The sequence below is a fragment of the Haliotis rufescens genome, unplaced genomic scaffold (genome assembly GCF_023055435.1).
Source record: "Haliotis rufescens isolate VD_foot unplaced genomic scaffold, xgHalRufe1.0.p SCAF_22, whole genome shotgun sequence".
NCBI lineage: Eukaryota > Metazoa > Mollusca > Gastropoda > Lepetellida > Haliotidae > Haliotis > Haliotis rufescens.
This window is the reverse complement of record NW_025963913.1, coordinates 6263015-6272295: the sequence shown is the minus strand read 5'-3', so window position 1 is coordinate 6272295 and position 9281 is coordinate 6263015.

Genomic DNA, 9281 nt, shown 5'->3' with positions numbered 1-9281 from the left:
AGTTGTCTGGTGTGGTAGTGGCGCAGTTGTCTGGTGTGAGAGTGATGCAGTTGTCCCGTGTGGTAGTAATGCAGTTGTCCGGTGTGGTAGGGGTGCAGTTGTCCCGTGTGGTAGTGATGCAGTTGTCTGGTGTGGTAGTGATGCGGTTATCCGGTGTGAGAGTGGTGCAGTTGTCTGGTGTGGTAGTGGTGCAGTTGTCCCGTGTGGTAGTAATGCAGTTGTCTGACGTGAGAGTGTTTCAGTTGTCTGGTGTGGCAGTGAAGCAGTTGGCTTGTGTGGTAGTGATTAAGTTGTCTGGTGTGGTAGTGATTCAGTTGTCTCGTGTGGTAGTGGTGCAGTTGTCTGGTGTGGCAGTGGTGCAGTTGTCTGGTGTGAGAGTGATGCAGTTGTATGGTGTGGTAGTGATGCGGTTATCCGGTGTGAGAGTGATGCAGTTGTCTAGTGTGGTAGTGATGCAGTTGTCTGGTGTGGTAGTGATGCAGTTGTCCGGTGTGAAATGCAGTTGTCCTGTGTGGTAGTGGTGCTGTTGTCTGGTGTGGGAGTAATGCAGTTGTTTGACGTGAGAGTGTTTCAGTTGTCTGGTGTGGTAGTGATTAAGTTGTCTGGTGTGGTAGTGATTAAGTTGTCTGGTGTGGTAGTGATTCAGTTGTCTCGTGTGGTAGTGATGCAGTTGTCTGGTGTGGTATTGATGCAGTTGTATGGTGTGGTAGTGATGCGGTTATCCGGTGTGAGAGTGATGCAGTTGTCTGGTGTGGTAGTGATGCAGTTGTCCCGTGTGGTAGTAATGCAGTTGTCCTTTGTGGTAGTGGCTCAGTTGTCTGGTGTGAGAGTGATGCAGTTGTCCCGTGTGGTAGTAATGCAGTTCACCTTTGTGGTAGTGGCGCAGTTGTCTGGTGTGAGAGTGATGCAGTTGTCCCGTGTGGTAGTAATGCAGTTGTCCTTTGTGGTAGTGGCGCAGTTGTCCGGTGTGAGAGTGATGCAGTTGTCCCGTGTGGTAGTAATGCAGTTGTCTGGTGTGGTAGTGGCGCAGTTGTCTGGTGTGAGAGTGATGCAGTTGTCCCGTGTGGTAGTAATGCAGTTGTCCGGTGTGGTAGGGGTGCAGTTGTCCCGTGTGATAGTGATGCAGTTGTCTGGTGTGGTAGTGATGCGGTTATCCGGTGTGAGAGTGGTGCAGTTGTCTGGTGTGGTAGTGGTGCAGTTGTCCCGTGTGGTAGTAATGCAGTTGTCTGACGTGAGAGTGTTTCAGTTGTCTGGTGTGGCAGTGAAGCAGTTGGCTTGTGTGGTAGTGATTAAGTTGTCTGGTGTGGTAGTGATTCAGTTGTCTCGTGTGGTAGTGGTGCAGTTGTCTGGTGTGGTAGTGGTGCAGTTGTCTGGTGTGAGAGTGATGCAGTTGTATGGTGTGGTAGTGATGCGGTTATCCGGTGTGGTAGTGATGCAGTTGTCTGGTGTGGTAGTGATGCAGTTGTCCGGTGTGAAATGCAGTTGTCCTGTGTGGTAGTGGTACAGTTGTCTGGTGTGGTAGTGATGCAGTTGTCCGGTGTGAAATGCAGTTGTCCTGTGTGGTAGTGGTGCTGTTGTCTGGTGTGGTAGTAATGCAGTTGTCTGACGTGAGAGTGTTTCAGTTGTCTGGTGTGGTAGTGATTAAATTGTCTGGTGTGGTAGTGATTAAGTTGTCTGGTGTGGTAGTGATTCAGTTGTCTCGTGTGGTAGTGATGCAGTTGTCTGGTGTGGTATTGATGCAGTTGTATGGTGTGGTAGTGATGCGGTTATCCGGTGTGAGAGTGATGCAGTTGTCTGGTGTGGTAGTGATGCAGTTGTCCCGTGTGGTAGTAATGCAGTTGTCCTTTGTGGTAGTGGCTCAGTTGTCTGGTGTGAGAGTGATGCAGTTGTCCCGTGTGGTAGTAATGCAGTTGTCTGACGTGAGAGTGTTTCAGTTGTCTGGCGTGGCAGTGAAGCAGTTGTCTGGTGTGGTAGTGATTAAGTTGTCTGGTGTTGTAGTGAATCAGTTGTCTCGTGTGGTAGTGGTGCAGTTGTCTGGTGTGGTAGTGGTGCAGTTGTCTGGTGTGGTAGTGATGCAGTTGTATGGTGTGGTAGTGATGCGGTTATCCGGTGTGAGAGTGATGCAGTTGTCTAGTGTGGTAGTGATGCAGTTGTCTGGTGTGGTAGTGATGCAGTTGTCCGGTGTGAAATGCAGTTGTCCTGTGTGGTAGTGGTGCAGTTGTCTGGTGTGGTAGTAATGCAGTTGTCTGACGTGAGAGTGTTTCAGTTGTCTGGTGTGGTAGTGATTAAGTTGTCTGGTGTGGTAGTGATTAAGTTGTCTGGTGTGGTAGTGATTCAGTTGTCTCGTGTGGTAGTGATGCAGTTGTCTGGTGTGGTAGTGATGCAGTTGTATGGTGTGGTAGTGATGCGGTTATCCGGTGTGAGAGTGATGCAGTTGTCTGGTGTGGTAGTGATGCAGTTGTCCCGTGTGGTAGTAATGCAGTTGTCCTTTGTGGTAGTGGCTCAGTTGTCTGGTGTGAGAGTGATGCAGTTGTCCCGTGTGGTAGTAATGCAGTTCACTTTTGTGGTAGTGGCGCAGTTGTCTGGTGTGAGAGTGATGCAGTTGTCCCGTGTGGTAGTAATGCAGTTGTCCTTTGTGGTAGTGGCGCAGTTGTCCGGTGTGAGAGTGATGCAGTTGTCCCGTGTGGTAGTAATGCAGTTGTCTGGTGTGGTAGTGGCGCAGTTGTCTGGTGTGAGAGTGATGCAGTTGTCCCGTGTGGTAGTAATGCAGTTGTCCGGTGTGGTAGTGGTGCAGTTGTCCCGTGTGGTAGTGATGCAGTTGTCTGGTGTGGTAGTGATGCGGTTATCCGGTGTGAGAGTGGTGCAGTTGTCTGGTGTGGTAGTGGTGCAGTTGTCCCGTGTGGTAGTAATGCAGTTGTCTGACGTGAGAGTGTTTCAGTTGTCTGGTGTGGCAGTGAAGCAGTTGGCTTGTGTGGTAGTGATAAGTTGTCTGGTGTGGTAGTGATTCAGTTGTCTCGTGTGGTAGTGGTGCAGTTGTCTGGTGTGGTAGTGGTGCAGTTGTCTGGTGTGAGAGTGATGCAGTTGTATGGTGTGGTAGTGATGCGGTTATCCGGTGTGGTAGTGATGCAGTTGTCTGGTGTGGTAGTGATGCAGTTGTCCGGTGTGAAATGCAGTTGTCCTGTGTGGTAGTGGTACAGTTGTCTGGTGTGGTAGTGATGCAGTTGTCCGGTGTGAAATGCAGTTGTCCTGTGTGGTAGTGGTGCTGTTGTCTGGTGTGGTAGTAATGCAGTTGTCTGACGTGAGAGTGTTTCAGTTGTCTGGTGTGGTAGTGATTAAGTTGTCCCGTGTGGTAGTGATTAAGTTGTCTGGTGTGGTAGTGATTCAGTTGTCTCGTGTGGTAGTGATGCAGTTGTCTGGTGTGGTATTGATGCAGTTGTATGGTGTGGTAGTGATGCGGTTATCCGGTGTGAGAGTGATGCAGTTGTCTGGTGTGGTAGTGATGCAGTTGTCCCGTGTGGTAGTAATGCAGTTGTCCTTTGTGGTAGTGGCTCAGTTGTCTGGTGTGAGAGTGATGCAGTTGTCCCGTGTGGTAGTAATGCAGTTGTCTGACGTGAGAGTGTTTCAGTTGTCTGGCGTGGCAGTGAAGCAGTTGTCTGGTGTGGTAGTGATTAAGTTGTCTGGTGTTGTAGTGAATCAGTTGTCTCGTGTGGTAGTGGTGCAGTTGTCTGGTGTGGTAGTGGTGCAGTTGTCTGGTGTGAGAGTGATGCAGTTGTATGGTGTGGTAGTGATGCGGTTATCCGGTGTGAGAGTGATGCAGTTGTCTAGTGTGGTAGTGATGCAGTTGTCTGGTGTGGTAGTGATGCAGTTGTCCGGTGTGAAATGCAGTTGTCCTGTGTGGTAGTGATGCAGTTGTCTGGTGTGGTAGTAATGCAGTTGTCTGACGTGAGAGTGTTTCAGTTGTCTGGTGTGGTAGTGATTAAGTTGTCTGGTGTGGTAGTGATTAAGTTGTCTGGTGTGGTAGTGATTCAGTTGTCTCGTGTGGTAGTGATGCAGTTGTCTGGTGTGGTAGTGATGCAGTTGTCCGGTGTGAGAGTAATGCAGTTGTCCTGTGTGGTAGTGATGCAGTTGTCTGGTGTGGTAGTGATGCAGTTGTCCGGTGTGAAATGCAGTTGTCCTGTGTGGTAGTGGTACAGTTGTCTGGTGTGGTAGTGATGCAGTTGTCCGGTGTGAAATGCAGTTGTCCTGTGTGGTAGTGGTGCTGTTGTCTGGTGTGGTAGTAATGCAGTTGTCTGACGTGAGAGTGTTTCAGTTGTCTGGTGTGGTAGTGATTAAATTGTCTGGTGTGGTAGTGATTAAGTTGTCTGGTGTGGTAGTGATTCAGTTGTCTCGTGTGGTAGTGATGCAGTTGTCTGGTGTGGTATTGATGCAGTTGTATGGTGTGGTAGTGATGCGGTTATCCGGTGTGAGAGTGATGCAGTTGTCTGGTGTGGTAGTGATGCAGTTGTCCCGTGTGGTAGTAATGCAGTTGTCCTTTGTGGTAGTGGCTCAGTTGTCTGGTGTGAGAGTGATGCAGTTGTCCCGTGTGGTAGTAATGCAGTTGTCTGACGTGAGAGTGTTTCAGTTGTCTGGCGTGGCAGTGAAGCAGTTGTCTGGTGTGGTAGTGATTAAGTTGTCTGGTGTTGTAGTGAATCAGTTGTCTCGTGTGGTAGTGGTGCAGTTGTCTGGTGTGGTAGTGGTGCAGTTGTCTGGTGTGGTAGTGATGCAGTTGTATGGTGTGGTAGTGATGCGGTTATCCGGTGTGAGAGTGATGCAGTTGTCTAGTGTGGTAGTGATGCAGTTGTCTGGTGTGGTAGTGATGCAGTTGTCCGGTGTGAAATGCAGTTGTCCTGTGTGGTAGTGGTGCAGTTGTCTGGTGTGGTAGTAATGCAGTTGTCTGACGTGAGAGTGTTTCAGTTGTCTGGTGTGGTAGTGATTAAGTTGTCTGGTGTGGTAGTGATTAAGTTGTCTGGTGTGGTAGTGATTCAGTTGTCTCGTGTGGTAGTGATGCAGTTGTCTGGTGTGGTAGTGATGCAGTTGTATGGTGTGGTAGTGATGCGGTTATCCGGTGTGAGAGTGATGCAGTTGTCTGGTGTGGTAGTGATGCAGTTGTCCCGTGTGGTAGTAATGCAGTTGTCCTTTGTGGTAGTGGCTCAGTTGTCTGGTGTGAGAGTGATGCAGTTGTCCCGTGTGGTAGTAATGCAGTTCACTTTTGTGGTAGTGGCGCAGTTGTCTGGTGTGAGAGTGATGCAGTTGTCCCGTGTGGTAGTAATGCAGTTGTCCTTTGTGGTAGTGGCGCAGTTGTCCGGTGTGAGAGTGATGCAGTTGTCCCGTGTGGTAGTAATGCAGTTGTCTGGTGTGGTAGTGGCGCAGTTGTCTGGTGTGAGAGTGATGCAGTTGTCCCGTGTGGTAGTAATGCAGTTGTCCGGTGTGGTAGGGGTGCAGTTGTCCCGTGTGGTAGTGATGCAGTTGTCTGGTGTGGTAGTGATGCGGTTATCCGGTGTGAGAGTGGTGCAGTTGTCTGGTGTGGTAGTGGTGCAGTTGTCCCGTGTGGTAGTAATGCAGTTGTCTGACGTGAGAGTGTTTCAGTTGTCTGGTGTGGCAGTGAATCAGTTGGCTTGTGTGGTAGTGATAAGTTGTCTGGTGTGGTAGTGATTCAGTTGTCTCGTGTGGTAGTGGTGCAGTTGTCTGGTGTGGTAGTGGTGCAGTTGTCTGGTGTGAGAGTGATGCAGTTGTATGGTGTGGTAGTGATGCGGTTATCCGGTGTGGTAGTGATGCAGTTGTCTGGTGTGGTAGTGATGCAGTTGTCCGGTGTGAAATGCAGTTGTCCTGTGTGGTAGTGGTACAGTTGTCTGGTGTGGTAGTGATGCAGTTGTCCGGTGTGAAATGCAGTTGTCCTGTGTGGTAGTGGTGCTGTTGTCTGGTGTGGTAGTAATGCAGTTGTCTGACGTGAGAGTGTTTCAGTTGTCTGGTGTGGTAGTGATTAAGTTGTCCCGTGTGGTAGTGATTAAGTTGTCTGGTGTGGTAGTGATTCAGTTGTCTCGTGTGGTAGTGATGCAGTTGTCTGGTGTGGTATTGATGCAGTTGTATGGTGTGGTAGTGATGCGGTTATCCGGTGTGAGAGTGATGCAGTTGTCTGGTGTGGTAGTGATGCAGTTGTCCCGTGTGGTAGTAATGCAGTTGTCCTTTGTGGTAGTGGCTCAGTTGTCTGGTGTGAGAGTGATGCAGTTGTCCCGTGTGGTAGTAATGCAGTTGTCTGACGTGAGAGTGTTTCAGTTGTCTGGCGTGGCAGTGAAGCAGTTGTCTGGTGTGGTAGTGATTAAGTTGTCTGGTGTTGTAGTGAATCAGTTGTCTCGTGTGGTAGTGGTGCAGTTGTCTGGTGTGGTAGTGGTGCAGTTGTCTGGTGTGAGAGTGATGCAGTTGTATGGTGTGGTAGTGATGCGGTTATCCGGTGTGAGAGTGATGCAGTTGTCTAGTGTGGTAGTGATGCAGTTGTCTGGTGTGGTAGTGATGCAGTTGTCCGGTGTGAAATGCAGTTGTCCTGTGTGGTAGTGATGCAGTTGTCTGGTGTGGTAGTAATGCAGTTGTCTGACGTGAGAGTGTTTCAGTTGTCTGGTGTGGTAGTGATTAAGTTGTCTGGTGTGGTAGTGATTAAGTTGTCTGGTGTGGTAGTGATTCAGTTGTCTCGTGTGGTAGTGATGCAGTTGTCTGGTGTGGTAGTGATGCAGTTGTCCGGTGTGAGAGTAATGCAGTTGTCCTGTGTGGTAGTGATGCAGTTTTCCTGTGTGGTAGTGATGCAGTTTTCTGGGTTGAGAGTGATGCAGTTGTCCTTTGTGGTAGTGATGCATTTGTCTGGTGTGAGAGTGATGCAGTTGTATGGTGTGGTAGTGATGCGGTTATCCGGTGTGAGAGTGATGCAGTTGTCTGGTGTAAGAGTGATGCAGTTTTCTGACGTTAGAGTGATTCAGTTGTCTGGTGTGGTAGTGGTGCAGTTGTCTGGTGTGAGAGCGATGCAGTTGTCTGGTGTGGTGGTGATGCAGTTGTCTGGTGTGGTAGTGATGGAGTTGTCTGGTGAGGTAGTGATGCAGTTGTGCGGTGTGAGAGTGCTGCAGTTGTCTGACGTGAGAGTGTTTCAGTTGTCTGGTATGGTAGTGATGCAGTTGTCTGGTGTGGTAGTGATGCAGTTGGTGATGCGTTGATAAGTTCCGAGCGTCACATAAAATGAATAACGTCATAGTGAAGTATGTTGTTGTGACATTGTGTCATTATGGTATTATCACAAAAAACTTGATTCTGTGGAGAAATATTTTCGCCGTGTCAAGTTAGTGAAATATACATGGATCTGTTTCCATTGACAAATTTGAGGAATATAAAGGGGTCAAGCACTTGCAGATGTCTACGTTCTCACACGAGTCCAGTACTCACGATCAACGCTTTTCTTTAATCATCGTAATCAAATGTTCCTTTAACTCATTTATTTCTCAAACTGCTCGATTTCTGCTGATTAATTTATATGTACAACCGGAGAGAGGTATCACACTCCTGGGAGGTCTGTGTTGATAAACCTGTCTGAAAGTATTTCCTTACTAAATAATACATAATGTTTTGTTTGAAACAGTTAGAAATTGAAGACTGAAAAACAGTTACGAAATTAAAAAACGCGAGAAAACTTTTTTTTGTTTATCATACTAGAGCGTTGTTTAAATTTCTCGACAAGGGTCACTCAGCTGTTCCAACTCGCTGTCACGTTACTGCTCAACCTGTCAATAGTTCAATTATCGCTAAACTGCTACCCCCTTTGTTTGCGTTGATAATGAAGGTAAATGCACGATAGTAATTTGTTTTGAACAATGTATCGATCAAACTTTAGTTTCTATAAAACGCAGCAATGCCTTTTTACAAATGTTTACCAGTATATGATATACAATGGTGTTTAAGATGTGATGTTCATCAATATTTACATACTTTTTGTTAGAATGAAGAATGTTTAATGTCACGTCTGACAAAGTAGACAAACCATTCTGGATAACAACTTCTCTATAATACTGTGATAGCGACGTTTCGTATAGATCTATCAAACAATTTAAGTCCCGTCTGTCAATATCCCTTCATTCCCTCCACTAATCAGGAACTGCTGAAACTACCACCAACGCATTACATGAAAAATACGTTGTCATTTATTACACTGACGCTGATTCCGAATATCTTGACGGTCATGTCACTGTATGCTAACAGTAGTGATTGTTTCAGATACTGGAATCTATTGATAGCTCTCAAATTGTCAGCATCTCCAGTAGGCGTGTACACAGTGCCCAAATATGGCGAGAGATCATGTGGACATTTCCGAAAGTCCACCCTCAGAGTGATTATATCTGTCTTTGCTACAAATCAAAGGTTATTCTCTGGTTCACGTACACAGTAGCCCGTGATCAACATGACTGCCCCAGTGCTACCCGATGTGCAGTGGTGTGTATGTTGGTGGCGGAATACGTCCAGTGGACCTGTCAGTGTCATGAGTGATATACACACACAGCAATGGCGGACAATAGAATGTGAAATGTAGTAATTTAATCTATACGATATTTGTGGGCAGTATCATATAAATACAAAGACAATATGATGAGAAATATATTAACTTCATATATACGCTATTTGTGGACAGTATGATATATATACAGGGACAATATGATGAAAAATATATTAATTTGATATCTATACGATATTTGTGGGCAGTATGATATATACTTAAACACAAAACAAATATCACCATGGATAGATATATGAGAAACCTTATTTGTCCAAACACTCTAAACATACTTTGAGACATATAAAAAACATGAAACATGGAAAAAAGTGATAATCAAGGTTGAAATTAAAGTGTCAAATGTTCTTAAAGTGAAACACAACAATAGTCTCTGAGGAAATGGCATCACAAGTCAGTATCTCGTGTGTCCGCTATGTGCATTGATGACTGCCGTGCAACGTTGATACATGGAATTGATGAGGCAGTTGATGAAGGCCATAGGCACTTGAGCCCGCTCTGAGGAACGCTTGACGCAGTTCAGCTGCAGTTGTCGGCCTTGGTCGGACGTCATTCAGCCGTCTTTGAATCTCGTCCCACGGGTGCTCAATGGGATTTAAATCAGGACTGAAGGCAGGCCACTGCGTGGTTCTGAGGCCATTCTGTTGGAGGAAGTCTCTTGTTGCTCTCGCAGTTTGGGCACCGGCGTTACCATATTGAAACT